Source organism: Artibeus jamaicensis, unplaced genomic scaffold (genome assembly GCF_021234435.1).
Source record: "Artibeus jamaicensis isolate MK-2021 breed Jamaican fruit bat unplaced genomic scaffold, CSHL_Jam_final contig_490, whole genome shotgun sequence".
NCBI classification, from domain to species: domain Eukaryota; kingdom Metazoa; phylum Chordata; class Mammalia; order Chiroptera; family Phyllostomidae; genus Artibeus; species Artibeus jamaicensis.
This window is the reverse complement of record NW_026521861.1, coordinates 9527239-9540607: the sequence shown is the minus strand read 5'-3', so window position 1 is coordinate 9540607 and position 13369 is coordinate 9527239. Positions and strand designations below refer to the sequence as shown.

General features: G+C 46.9%; 1 protein-coding gene across 3 annotated transcripts in view; it reads left to right on the top strand.

The window, feature by feature from the left end:
- Positions 1–1977: 1977 nt before the first annotated feature.
- GPAM (glycerol-3-phosphate acyltransferase, mitochondrial) overlaps positions 1978–13369 on the top strand; it is a 56409-nt gene continuing 45017 nt past the window's right edge. Inside the window, exon 1 of one of the 3 annotated variants that reach the window (XM_037165604.2) lies at positions 1978–2285. The gene's annotated coding sequence lies outside the window, so the exon portion shown is untranslated. The remainder of the gene's footprint in view (positions 2286–13369) is intronic. The other 2 variants (XM_037165603.2, XM_037165602.2) reach the window with 2 other exon arrangements.

Sequence of the window (13369 nt, the reverse complement as noted above, 5' to 3'; positions counted from 1 at the left end):
TTAGGCGTTAGGAAGAAAGCAAGCTGATCTAGCCTGCGTTTGGGAATCACATATCTGCCTGCAATTTCTCAAGGGCTGCTTTACTAGCTCTATATGCCTTTATTATGTTTGAAATTTTATTTTTCAATTGCAGTTTACATTTCATATTATTTTGTATTGGTTTCAGGTCTACAGCAGTAGTTAGATAGTTATTTTTATACTTTACAAAATGTTTTCTCTGATATTTCTAGTACGTACTATGCATAGTTATTACAAAAGTATTGACTGTGTTCTGTGCCATTAGATACTTAATCTTCCTGAGCTTTACACACAATTTTTAAAAACGTAGCCAATAAAAACTATTTGTTGCCCTTGTTACCATTTTTCTCCATAAATAATAGTGAAGCTCTTTTTAAAATTTCTTTCTTCTTTTCTCTCCTTAAACTATGTATCTTGGAGACCAAAACTGAGTACATAAGAGAAGAACAGACCTGCTTAGTGTGTGAAGGACTGGAGTGGAAAGAACATCAGACTTAATTCTGACTTCAATTCCGGGCTGGCTGGCTTTGGGCAAGTTACTCAAACTTCCTTACCTTTTATGATCTCATCTTTATGTCTAGGGTTGGGGGAGGATTACATGAGAGGGAATTGTGGCGGGACTTTCAGCATTGGGAAAGCTTGTGAATACCATGCTGGGCTGCTACTATGATATTCTGACCTCTGGCTGGAAGAAGCCCTTCAAAGGTGAATTCTCTCACCTGCTTTGTTTCCTTCCTGCTTTCCTGCAAGGGGTGGTGATTCTGTGTCCTGCAAGGGGCTGGACACTTGTACACGATTGTTCATAGCAGCATCATTTATAACAGCAAAAAGTGGAAGTGAACCAAATTTCCACCAATGGGTGAGTGGATAAACAAATTGTGGTGTATTCATGCAAAATGGAATATTAATCAGCAATAAAAAAGGAATAAAGTGAACCTTGAAAACATTATGCTACGTGAGAGAAGCAAGTCACAAAGGCCACAAAGTGCATGATTCTATTTGTATGACCTATCCAGAATAGGCAAATCCGTAGGAGACACCGAGTAGACTGGTGGTTGCCTGGAGTGGGCAGGGCTGGGGCATGGTGGGGGATGAAGGATGGTGGAAAGGGGCTTCTTTTGGGGGTGATGAAGTGTCCTAAATTTGGTCCTGCTGATGGCTAAGTGTTACTCACATAACAAAAGGGTTCTCCCTAAGTTCCTTTAAATATTGATCCCTAATACATCCAGACCATGTAAGGATTCGTTTGCTTTTCTTCTGGGCCTATAAGAACCTTATAGGGACCTGGCAGAGTTCTTTCTTTTAATACTTGTAGCAGCTCTGCAAGGAGGGGGTTAAGTGACCTGTTCAAAGTCACAAGGCTAGAAACACACAGGGCCATTAGTCACTGCCAGACCTGTATAGCCCCTTAAGCCCATCCTTTTAATGATACTTCTGTGGCTGAACAGCACTGATAGCACTGGAAGGTGAGGATGGCTGGAAAGGATGAAGAGTGCAGATAAGTTCAACGTCACTGCCAATTCAGTACCTATAGGAAATGTGTGTTAAGCATCTCCAACATGTGAAAGCAAGTCACTAGGGTCTAAACAACCTCTTCAGGGTCAAAGTCAATTATCTGCACTGTGTGTATCAAATGTGCTCTCCCCCCTGGTGACCCAGCCCTGCTCAGCCCCACTCAGGCCTGGCTTCTCAGCAGCAGCAAGAACTCTGGGCAACATGGAAGCATCCAGGCAGGAAGCTGCGTGACCCATATGATCACTCAGGATACTCAGCTCTAGCCCCTGTGCCAGGTGCCACTGTAAATGAGATTCCTGAGCTCAGAGCTTCACTCCACGGATAGAAAATCCCCACCAGGCACAGCCAAGAAGACACCACCCACAGCATCATTAAATTATAACAAGCACTGAAACTCACTCCAGAAGCCTGGGTCTGTTTGTTCTTGCAGTCGGAAGGAAGCATGTGATTGGCTGACAGAGATCAGCCTAGCAGGCCTTATCTCTGGCTGGTTATTATTTGATTCAAGAGGCTTCCTCCTGCTGGGGTGTTTAAAAATGTGCTGGAAGAGTTTGCTGCTGCCTAGGGAATTTTTCTGAGGTTACTGCCGAGCACCCAAAGTCCTTCAGCCTCTGGCCATACAAACAGGCACCCCGTGGAGCTTTTGATTCGCTCCCACACAGACTGGGGCTGTCTTCTCCAGAGTTTTGATCGGCTTTGCTAAGCACCTGGTTGGAAAGAACTCCTCAGACACCACAGAGGCAAGCATACAGGTATTAAAAAAGACTTTTTGTGGGGGGAGGAATCAATTTCTTAGGATGTTATGGCATTAGAAATGGGGTGAGATGGGGGGTGGGAAGGCTGGACTAGCAGAGTGAAAAGCAGGAGAGGCAGAGAATGTGGAGGGAGGAAGTACAAGGATCAAGACCTCGGAATCCTGGAATCCTTCAAGTCAAGGCATGAGTTGTTTGCAGCTGCAAAGGGGCGTGAGCTCGGGTCGTGGTGTGCCATTCAGGTCTGCTTGCTTTTGCTCCCTGTAAAGTCCTTCCTGATATCTACCTGGTCTCTTGGCCACCTTGTCATCCTTCCCTCGGGCTCAGAACCCCAAAGTTCTCAGAGGGTTTTGGACACTTTATGAGAAATTCAATTGCTTTAGCTTGAAACATCATTGAGCCTGGTTTGCAAATAAAACATGGCCTTTAAAGTCATATGAGGTTGGCACCAAGCCTTGGGAGGTAGGTTGCAGAGAGAAAAGAGGGGGGCCAGGCACCTTGTTTGTGAGAATGTTTCCCACTTTGCAATCTGTGCTTGATATGCGCTGTCTTCCCACCGCCATCATATACCCAGCTTAGCGGTGTTTTCTGACAGAGCTGGATGTCAAAGGCTTCATCACTACAGATGAAAGCTGGAATGTTCTCGTCTTAATGATGAGAATATGGCAGCTCCCCCACCTCCTCTGCTGGGCCTGCTCACTCAGCTGACCTACTGCTCATGAACCACGGTGCAGGATGTGAGCAAGGCTTTGAGGATAATGTAGTAAGTGGGCACAGACTGGCCTGGGATGCTTTCAGTTCTGTGTTCTGTTCTCTCTATCAGGATCTGCTTTCCCCATTGGCCTCCCACCTACCTTTGTAGCTAGGTTTAATCACTCATGGGTTCCCACCTCTAGCCTGAAAGGGGCTCCAATCAGGAATTCAGTTGAGCCTTGAAGGAAGTACTTGAAGAGACTGCATTGGTTGGAGATTCCCACTGGGTCAGGCCCTGTGCTGGGGGCTTTCCTTGGTGTATCTCATCTACTCCTGTGAGATAGTGTGGTTAGCATCATCCTATGTTTTAGAAGTACTAAGGCTAAGAGACCATAAGTAACATGCCCAAGATAGTCAGTGCATGAGCTGAAATTCAATTTCCAAAGTGTCTAGGTTCAAAGCCTACCCTTCCCAAATCCCAAGCCTTGGACTCACTGCCTCCTGGTGAGGGGTCCCCTCTAATGTTCCTGCCAGGCAGATATTCCTGTTTCTCTCTTTGCCTCCCCAGTTGCTGAGTGGGGGACCCCTCACTGCTGTGTGGTGGTCAGTTTCTCGTCTTCCCTGAGTAGACCCTGATCTGGCACTTGGCTTGGCAAGATTGGGTGCCAAACTGGGCACCCCAGCTCTGAGCTGCCCTCAGTCCCAGAGTGACCCTGCCCCTCTCCTCCTCTCTCGGGGAGTGATCTCGAGGCCTCTGGTGCCAGGGCATCACAGTTGGGAAAACCCAACCCAAGGTGCCCGGCTGAAGGGACTCTCCCAGGTCTGATCACCTTGGTTTGAAGAGTACAGCATGGGGGGAAGGGTCATTCACATCCCCTGCTGAACTTTGCTTTGTCCATTTGTCATTAAAATTATCCAAGCCCCACTCTCCTCATCTGTAAAATGAGCATAGCACTTCTCTCACCAGGTTGCTTTGAGAATTGAGATTCTGAATGTAATCAATCTCATTGTGTGCTACTGTGTGCAAGGGGTGTCGTGGAGAATAAGGCAGAGAAAGAAAGACCCCTGACCTTGTAGAATGGGGGTGGGTGGGAGGCAGGCATTAAAAATTCACATAAATTAATAGGTCATTGCCATCTGTGATGGGAAAAAGAACAAAGGGCCTAATTTAGATGGAGGTGGGGAGCTGGTCGAGAAAGCCCTCTTGGATGAGCCAACAGCTTTGAGCGCCTGATGTGCACCTCAGCCAGACGCAGCAGGTGCTCGGTATGGAGACCCTGGTGAAGCACCTGCCACTCTAGGTCTCAGTCTGTGGGTCTGAAGTGAGGGGGTTGCACTGGCTGGTTCCCGGAGCTGAGCTGCTCATCTCTGGTGTTTTGATTCTCCCGACTCACAACAAGACGGAGCTGGGTTGAACAAGGCTCTCCCAACTCCCTGTCCAGCGCTCTCCTTCCCCAGTTGTCTCCACTGATGGCAAGAAGCTGGGTTCAAACTCAGAGAAGGCAAAAGGAGGGATTGGCTGATTCTGTCTCTCGGAATCCTTTTCTCCCAGCACCTCCTTCCTACTCTTCAGCAAGAGCCCAGCATTCTCACTGCCCTGTGGTCACTCCTCCCAGGTAAAAATCCCTAAGTCAGGGACTGGGGACCAAAACCAGGTTCTCCATGTCCTTCACCCCAAGTTCATACATGTCTAGCCTGGATGACTAACCCTCCTGGGGCAGTGTTCTCCGGTAGTGACATTTCACGGACAGGCAGGCGGAGAGGGGAGCATGGAGCTGAGGATTTGGAGACCAGCCCGCAGTCTTCCTTGGCTGCCCTTGAATGCTCCCAGCTGCCCCTGCCCCCACCCACGCGGCCTCCCACCAGGAGCACCATGTTCCTTTTGCACTGCACACAGTGCCTCTCTGAGCTCTCTGGGCTTTAGCGGCAGCTCTGGTGAAATGCTGGTTAGCATTTTTCCCAGACAAAGCCGGAGGCTCTGGTAGGTGATAAGAAGGCTAAGGTGATGGAGGACAATGAGGAAAGGCAATGGTCAGCATCAGGCTCCAGAAACAGTGGCGATGTCAGCACCTTCAGTTCTCTCACATTCCCCTGTGCCCTTGACTTCCATCACCATCTCTTCATCTTCTCTTCCCTACCTGGCGCTTGTTCTCACCTCAGGTCAGTCCCCACCCATTGCTTGCTGGCCAGGGTGTGAGGTAGAACCTCCTGGGGACACCCCTGTTTTAGCCAGTGATTCCCGAAGGGAGCAGTCCTGGGGGTGCTGGTGCAGGGGAACAGGCATTAAGACCGATTCTTCAGGGCCCACAACTGTCTTCATGTGAACTCAGGATTCAAAATCCCTGTTTGGTGGGAGAACCATAAAGGTTTGATGTTGCGAAAGAAACAGAGATTCCATGTCATAAATAGTACGTGAGACCAAGAGCATTTCCAAAGAGACTTGGAATAGCAAACGTAACCCAACACAGATATCCCCAACAGGTCCTAAGAGGAAAAAACAACAGAATATTGGCAATGGGAAGCCCACCCGCACCATTTAGTTCCCAGAACCCATGGCCTTGTTAATCCCACCAACGTGGAACTGGTTGAGTAGCATTTTAGATACATTATGGGGCTCCCAGTTGCATGCTGAGCCAGTGCTAATGAAAACACTCCATCATCACTCCTGGGCTCCGAAGCAGCACGGGGGGCAGGAGCCCTATCCCTGCTTGTCCACCCACTGCCTTGGGTGCACTTGCTCAGTGAGCTTTGCCTTTGGCCTCTTCCCAGTGCTGCTGGGGCTGGTGGGAAGTTTAGGGAAGGCTGCCTCTGTGTACTGGGCTTCCACATCCTGGCAGAAATCAAGTTGGCTAAAAAAAAACAAAAAACACCCAAAATGAGTCTTGAAAGAAAGTGCCATCCATCTCCCCCAGGGCTGGACGTTCTCTGCTGGGAAGGGGTGGTTGCTGTGGAACTTAACCCGGGGGCTGCTGCTAACAGTGTGCATGATGTTTTCTTTGAGTCAATTCCAAAAAGTGACTATGAGAAAGAAGGGCCTGGGACAATGGAAATCCTTGGGACTGAGAGCTCTTTTTGGAGTTGGTGATGGGAAAACCAAGGGGGTCAATCAGTAGGCAGGCAGGAGACGGTGGGCACCCCCGCCCTGCCCCCAGCCCTGCTCCTGCTGAGACGGTTCCAGGCGCCACAGGGGAGGAGCTGAGCCTTTGCTCAGCAGTCCCTTGGCACCTCCCAGGGACAGCAGCAGTCCTGACCCCCTCCCACTCTCTTTGGAGCACATTTTAATTATCCTGTGGGATCACGCTCAGGGTGAGTCTGCCGGATAGGATGGAGGGAGGGGGGCCCTCTACCACACATCAGCCAGAAATGATACACACAATTAAATCATAGAATACTCCTCTGGTTTTGTGGGCTTGTGAAGCGGCACTGTGTGTCCCTGTTGCATTGCTGTCTCTCCTTTGAATGTCTGCTCACTACAGCACCGTTCCCACCCCTCCTCTAATTAGCTGCCTGACTCAGGGCAACAAGGCACCACTCTCTAGGAACTCAAAGCCCAGGGGAAGAGACGGGTAATTAAACAAGCTACTTAGTGTAGCATTACAGTGTGGAAAGTGCCACCATAGAGCAGAGGCTTCTTCTCAGGGCAAATCCTGTCCCCCCAGTTCAATCCCCTTGCCCCTCCCTGTCCTTGGCCTGGAATACCTTCTAGGTCTCAAACCCAATTCTTTTCCAGGAGACTCCAGTGGCTACTCCCAGTACCCACCTTCCAGACATCATCAGATGGGTGCTGGTTTATGTTTTCCTTCCAGTCTAGGGCAATGGAAGAACTAAGGACAAAGTCACAACGTCTTTAATGCAGCTATCTGTATTCCATCTGAAGAACTTCCCTTTGTCCTGAGAGTCTTTCCTTCATGCTTCTTGAAACATTAAAACATTCTTTCTTTTATCAAATGATGGTATTTTTGGATTGCCAGTGAATGTTTAGTTTAATTTTAATATTATGGCTGGGCAGAACTGAAAAGTTAGCATCCCTCAGTTTACTGCACTGTGAGAGCTCAAAGTGTGGGGAGCCTTGTTCAGCAAGCTGCTTGTCACGGAGGTTAACACCCATGTGCAGACCCAGGCGGGAGCCCCGGGGTGTCTTTCTGAGTGTCTGATTTCAGGTCTGCGGCAGAGAGTGGCAGAGCCGGTGCATTCAAATTCTACTCACTTCCCCAAGACACCAAGTTGGTTGTGGCAGCCAAATGCTTAAACAGACACTACTCCTTTCTTGGCGCCCCAAGCTCCTGTATGTTTAATGCCTTGAGTATCTGATTTCTGGGCCAAACTCATGAAAATCTAAAGGGGAATTATTCGTTTCAGAAAGCAGTTGCAGTGGAAATAAAAACCATTAGTACTCAGTGTTATCAGGATGTTTAATTTTTCATAGAAATTTCAAGGGAAAAGTCAATCTTCAGAGTTGTGTTAACCCAGATCTACTGCTTCCATGTAGATGCAGCTTAGAGGCTGCTGGAAAAGATGCCCAGGGTAGCCTTTTGGGGTCCTCCGTTTGCCAGCTTAAGTGGAGGGATTTGGGAGTCAAATGAGCTGCCATAACTCAATGATGTCCACTATTGCATGTCGATATCCTGTCATTTTGGATATGGTACAGGGCATTGGAATTCCCCCGGGGGGCTTAATGGATCAAAAGAAAAAATGACCATTAGGCAGGCCAAATCCCAATAATGCAAGTGGGGAAGTCCAACTTCTTGGGCTGCAAGGGAGTGTTCCCATGTTAAAAGTTGTTTACAATAAGCAAGTTGTGCCAGGCTTAGCTGTTTAGCAGTAACGGGGATTCACTTCGCCCATTTTGCAGTGTTGGCTTTGCCCTGTGATGGTGACGCAACCCAGACTCTCGTGTTTGAATTGAATGCTTCCTGAGGTCAGGGGTGCATCCTCCTCTTCTTCCTCTGCCCATCTCTTCTCCGGGACCCAACACATCTCTTGGCTCATAGGAAACCAAAAAGTTGTCATTGATGACAATGATTGTGCAAATGACTCATATGATTTGGAAAGAATCACTTGCTAGCCATTTCTACCTTGACTTAATATGACCACATAATCACTAATATTTTTAACTTGCCTATTTAATTATTAAAAGGAAATTCTTTCTTCAGTTTGATTATTGTTATTGTTAGTTTGCAATCCTACGAAAAGGAAGGTATCCAGTGAGGCTGGTCAGCAGCAAAGGCCTCTAGGTGAGCACTCGGTTCCAAAGCCTGGTCTTTTTGGTTTCTGGAACCTCCCCTGCCTGCCTAGTGAGAAGATGACTCACACTGAGGGACAACAGGCTAGGTACACTTGAATTTGCCCCATTATGTTTGGTTTACCTGGGCTGTTGTGCCAACATGTCATTTTCCACTGAAACCATCTCTCTTGTAACAGGCAACCCTCTGGCTAGGCAGCAGCTTGAGCTCTGGCAAGAACACTGTAGAAGGTTTCAGGGGATATTTCTCACCATGACTTTGCCATCAACCAGTAGTATGGACCTGGACAAGTCTCTGTCTGTCTGAGTCATGGTTGCCTGCTTCATTTGTAAGACATGTTAGATTACATCAGAATTTCTTAACATCAGCCATCTTATTGAGATTATGGGTCAGATCATTTTCTGTGTGTGAAGCTGTCCCGTGCCTTGTAAGATATTTAGCATCATTTCGGCCTCCACCCACTAGATGCCAACAGCACCCTTCCCTTCTATTGTGACAATTGAAAATATCTCCAGACATATTGAAATGTCCCCTGTGGAGTGAAGTCACTTCCAGTTGAGAACGACTGGATCAGATGATATCAACTCCACTTTAATAAACAACATTACTGGTTGTTAATTCATCCTATTTTATTGAGCTTACTCTGTGCTAGGCACTGTATTAAGTTTAGCAGTCTAAATTTTTTTTTTTACAAATATTCAATTGAGAAAATGCCATTTACATCTCGGAAATCTGAATTAGATGTAGGCTGGTGTCTACGCAAGCAATGAAGTAGAATGAAAACAAAAATGGAGAGAAAGAGAGAGAGAGAAAGAAAATCCCTGGTTAGGCTCTTATTAGCTTTATCTGTAAAATGTCAACATTACCTACTGCTGGCAGGACCTAACACTCGGTGTACACAAAATCACCTAGATCATAGCAGACATTCAAAAATTAGACTCGTTTCCCTTCTCTCTCCCGTACCCCTGAGAGAATCAGATCTGTACAAGACATTAATCTTATCAGCCTTGCTCCACTATCTCTAGGAATCTACCTTTATCCCACCACAGGTCTCCAAGACTCTCTGATCAGGTCAGCACTGATTTGCCTTCTTAAAAATCTTGGTTTGTTTAAGGAGAGCCCCCAGCTCCCTTGAATCACCAGATTGTTGATTTGGTCCAACCTTAAAGGGATTGCCTCTTCCTAGCAAAGAAAAGAGGGTCTCCAGTAATCAGAGATGTTTGGAGACCATGGTTTAATGTTTGCTTGTGCATAAGAATGACATGAAGGAATAATCAAGGATGAGGAAACTCCTGCCTTGTAAGTTATCAGCACTGCTCCTCAGGAGCCCCTGATTCCACAATGGGTTTGAGTGTCTTTCTCAGGTTCACAAGGGCAAAGGCCATGTGTTGGACATCCGAGGCAACTCCTGCACCATCTCCTCCAGGAAAACATCTTGGTATTTGATAGCCTGACATGGTGAGAGATATCATGGAGTCTGGGGCAAAGGAGTTTGAATCTGCATTTTTTCTTGTGTTAGATGTTGACCAGGGGCTACAGGGCACACAAAAACAGTATAGTTCTTAAAAAGAAAAGAAAAGAAAGAAGGAAGGAAGGAAGGAAAAAGAAAAGGTTCAAGCTCAAATCCCAGCTCTGCCACTGACTCTCTGGCCTTGGGAAGATCCTGTCACCTTCCTGAACCTCAGCTCACATACCTGTGAAGTCTGCAAACACAAGTGTCCCTCCTCATAGGGAGGTTGTGAGAGTTAAGTACTAGGGCAGATCCAAGGCATGTGGCACAATCCTTCTAAATGCTAAATGCTCAGTAGAAATCCATTTTAATGAATGACATAAAGCATCTTAAATAGCACCTCTGAACAATCACAAATATAATAATTATTAAACAGACAACAAAAAGATGAAAAAAGATGAACATTTGGGTGGATGAGAAGGTAGGAGGCTGACTCATTCTGTTGCTAACAAGAAAACAGGCTCAGAGAGGGAAAGCCAGGGGCAGGGGTGCCCAGGACATCACTGTGGGGTAACAGCAGGGCTGGGATAGACCTGGCACCTCTAGGGTCCCCTGCAGGTGCTGGGTGTTCTGTGCTGGGGCTGCTTTACTATGTTGGAGAAAAAAAACATTCGGCACTTGTTAAAGATAGTCAGGCAGACTTTATTCGGGGCCATCATGATAAGGTAGGAGCCACTGCCATGGGATTTTACAATGCAGGAGAGAGGTTGGGTTCAAGTCCAAGTATAATATGAACAAGTGGGAATTATAGCCAAGGAGCAGGGTGGAGGCAGTTAGTGGATGGAAAATGACTAAGAGGTAACATTAGGGTAAGGGGATTCTGGCTGAATTGACCTAACAGGATTCTTTGCTGAAGATGGGCTAGGGCATCAGACACCACCTGGGGGGTTGACAGAGGAGAGGTCAGAGTTCTGGTTTTGCTAAAACTAGATTTTTACACATGCATGAACCAAGCACATAGATGGGCCAAGGAAAAGGTTCAGAAGCCTGACGGAAGTTTAATCTTTGTCACTTACTCCAACATGCAAGGCCCATGTTTAGAAAATTGCATACGAGTCCAGGAAAATGTGCCTGTTGGTTTAAGAACTATATGTCATTTCTTCCTTCTCTGGGGGACAAGAAAAGTGAATATTTTGTCTCATGTCTTTCTAGTGACCCAGGGGAGGAAAACAGCACCGAGAAGAGGCCTCCCCCCTCCACCACCTGCCCGGCTCTGGCCCACACCAGCCTGTCACTCACGCATAGATCAGCACTGCAGACACCATTGCCTTTGTCCCTTGTTCCCCACCTTCCAAAGTTCAGCCTTTGCCTCCCATCCCAGACCCAAGAGACTACGAGTTGGTCTCTTGCTTTAGTTCTCATTCAGTGTCATGAGCCACCACTCTGAACAACTCGACAACTGAACCCCAGAGTGGTCACCTTCCCAATGAGGCTGCAGAGATTTCTCTGACCTGTGAGTCATATCTTGTCTTCCACCTCTTGCCAATAACTCTTACGGTTGCTTGAGAAGGAAAGACCACTGTTCAGGCTCCACATTGGAAAGAAGGAGGGTTTAAACCGTCAGAGTGGCTCGGTGCACTTTGACCTTCAATAGTGAACATTTGGGGCCTCCTTGGGGTGGAGGGTGATGTAGATCTGCTTGAGTGGTGGCATGTGAAATTATGTGATTACAGTATGAATGGGAACTTGGTTAAAGTGGAACATCTTATTTGAATTAAACCCTACTATGGTCTTAAGTGATGGTTATAATTCAGTCGAGAAGTTGAATCAATACAGCTATAATTTCTACCAGAACCTTATCGCTGATTTTGCCTTTTTTACCTTAGTTTTATCCACCTGCTATTGTTCTTATTTAAAGAGGGCTCACCAAGCACCAAGCACACACTTTAATGCTCTTCTTTTACTCCTCTCCCCCCTTTTTTCTTTGAAAACCCCTTTAGCATAGCATACAGAATATATATCTGCAAATTATGGCCTCTGGGCCAATGCCTGCCTACCACATTTTGTAAATAAAGTTTTGTTAACACACAGCCACATGCATTTGTTTATGTACTGTCTATGGTTGCTTTCATAGCACAACAGAGTTGAGTGGTTGCTATGCGTAGAACCATATGGCCTGCAAAGACTCCCATATTCACTATCTGGTTCTTTCTAGAAAATGTGTACTGCCTCCTGATTTGAGTATGAGCATCAGAGTCAAACATACCTGGTTCGAATCAGGCCCCGATTGCTTGCTAGCTCACAGAATCCTACCTTTGACACTGGAAAAGCTGCATAACCCCTCTGCAACCTAATCTGTACCACAAGAATAATAGATAAACATCTCCTTTAGAGGGTCGCTGTGAGAATTCAGTGAGATGGTATTTATAAAATCCTGCAGCTTTGCGCTGGGCACAGAGTAAGAGCTTGATAAATAGCAGCTATTATGATGATCATTTATTCTTTGATCCAACAAATGTGTACTGGGTGCATTTTTTGCGCTGAGCCTGGGGCCTGCATTAGTGATCGAGACACAGAAGGTGCCCACTCGCATGGGGCCCCTGTTCTAATGGACGATATGCACAATATGAACAAATAAATCAACGATTATTTTCCGATGGTGGTAAGTGCTATCGATAAAAGGGAGTGATATTCAAGACAGTGGCACATTTCAGGAAGGACAGAAAGCTTTCTAACTGAGCAAGGACCAGAACATAAGAACGGGTCAGCCATGCACACAGAGAAGGAATGTTCCTGGCAGAGGGGACAATACATACACCAGGGATGAACTTGGGTGAGTCCACGAACTGAGAGATGGCCTTGGAGATGGAGGCAGAGTGAGGCGGGGAGAAGGGAGAGGACCAGGGAGCAGAGCTCAGCCCGGGTAAGAGGAGGGCGGCGCTGCAGGGCTTGAGAAGACGCTCACAGGCAGGGGCGCAATCGGAGGCCATCATGGGGGGGCAATAATGTAGCTGAGTCCTTGGCCTCATCCGGTGACATTTATTGTGAATGTATTATCCTTCCTCTTTGGGCCCTGTCACTAGTGACTGTTAGAAACAGGAGATGAGTGGAAGCCTGGTGAGCTCTTGTTGGGTGACAGCTCTTGGTGGCAGGAAGCCCACAGCTCCGCCCTGGCTGGTCACAGCCACCTACCTCCTTGGGCCTTTCTCCTTATAGTACCCCTGACTCACCTGAAAGCTCTCCTGGCTGATGTCATTCCTCCTCTAAAATCATTCCTTATCAGGAGCCTTTAATGCTTCTCCAGGTGGAGCACTTAAGGTGAAAATCAGTTAATGTAACCTTAAAACCCTCTAATAAATTTCCAGCAACACAAGACCACCAGATAATCCTGTTGTCCCTAGGGTCACTCAGAATTCACGGCTCAGTTCCCATAATTAACATTTCCTTTGTGTCTGAATCCTTGACCAGGCGTGAAGAGCCCCACTGATAATATTTTACCTGTTTGAGGTTTAAAAGAAAGCTTTAGATACAATCAGTTACTCAGACTGCCTCCAGAGTTGCTATAATAACAGCCATACAGTGCTCCCAGTTTCAAAGCGCGGCTGCATACTTGGCTCTCTCAAAGGTAAAAGGACACCTTTAGTTTACCTACCTTTATCCATTCTGAGTGACGACTCCTCCTCTCACTGTTCATTTTC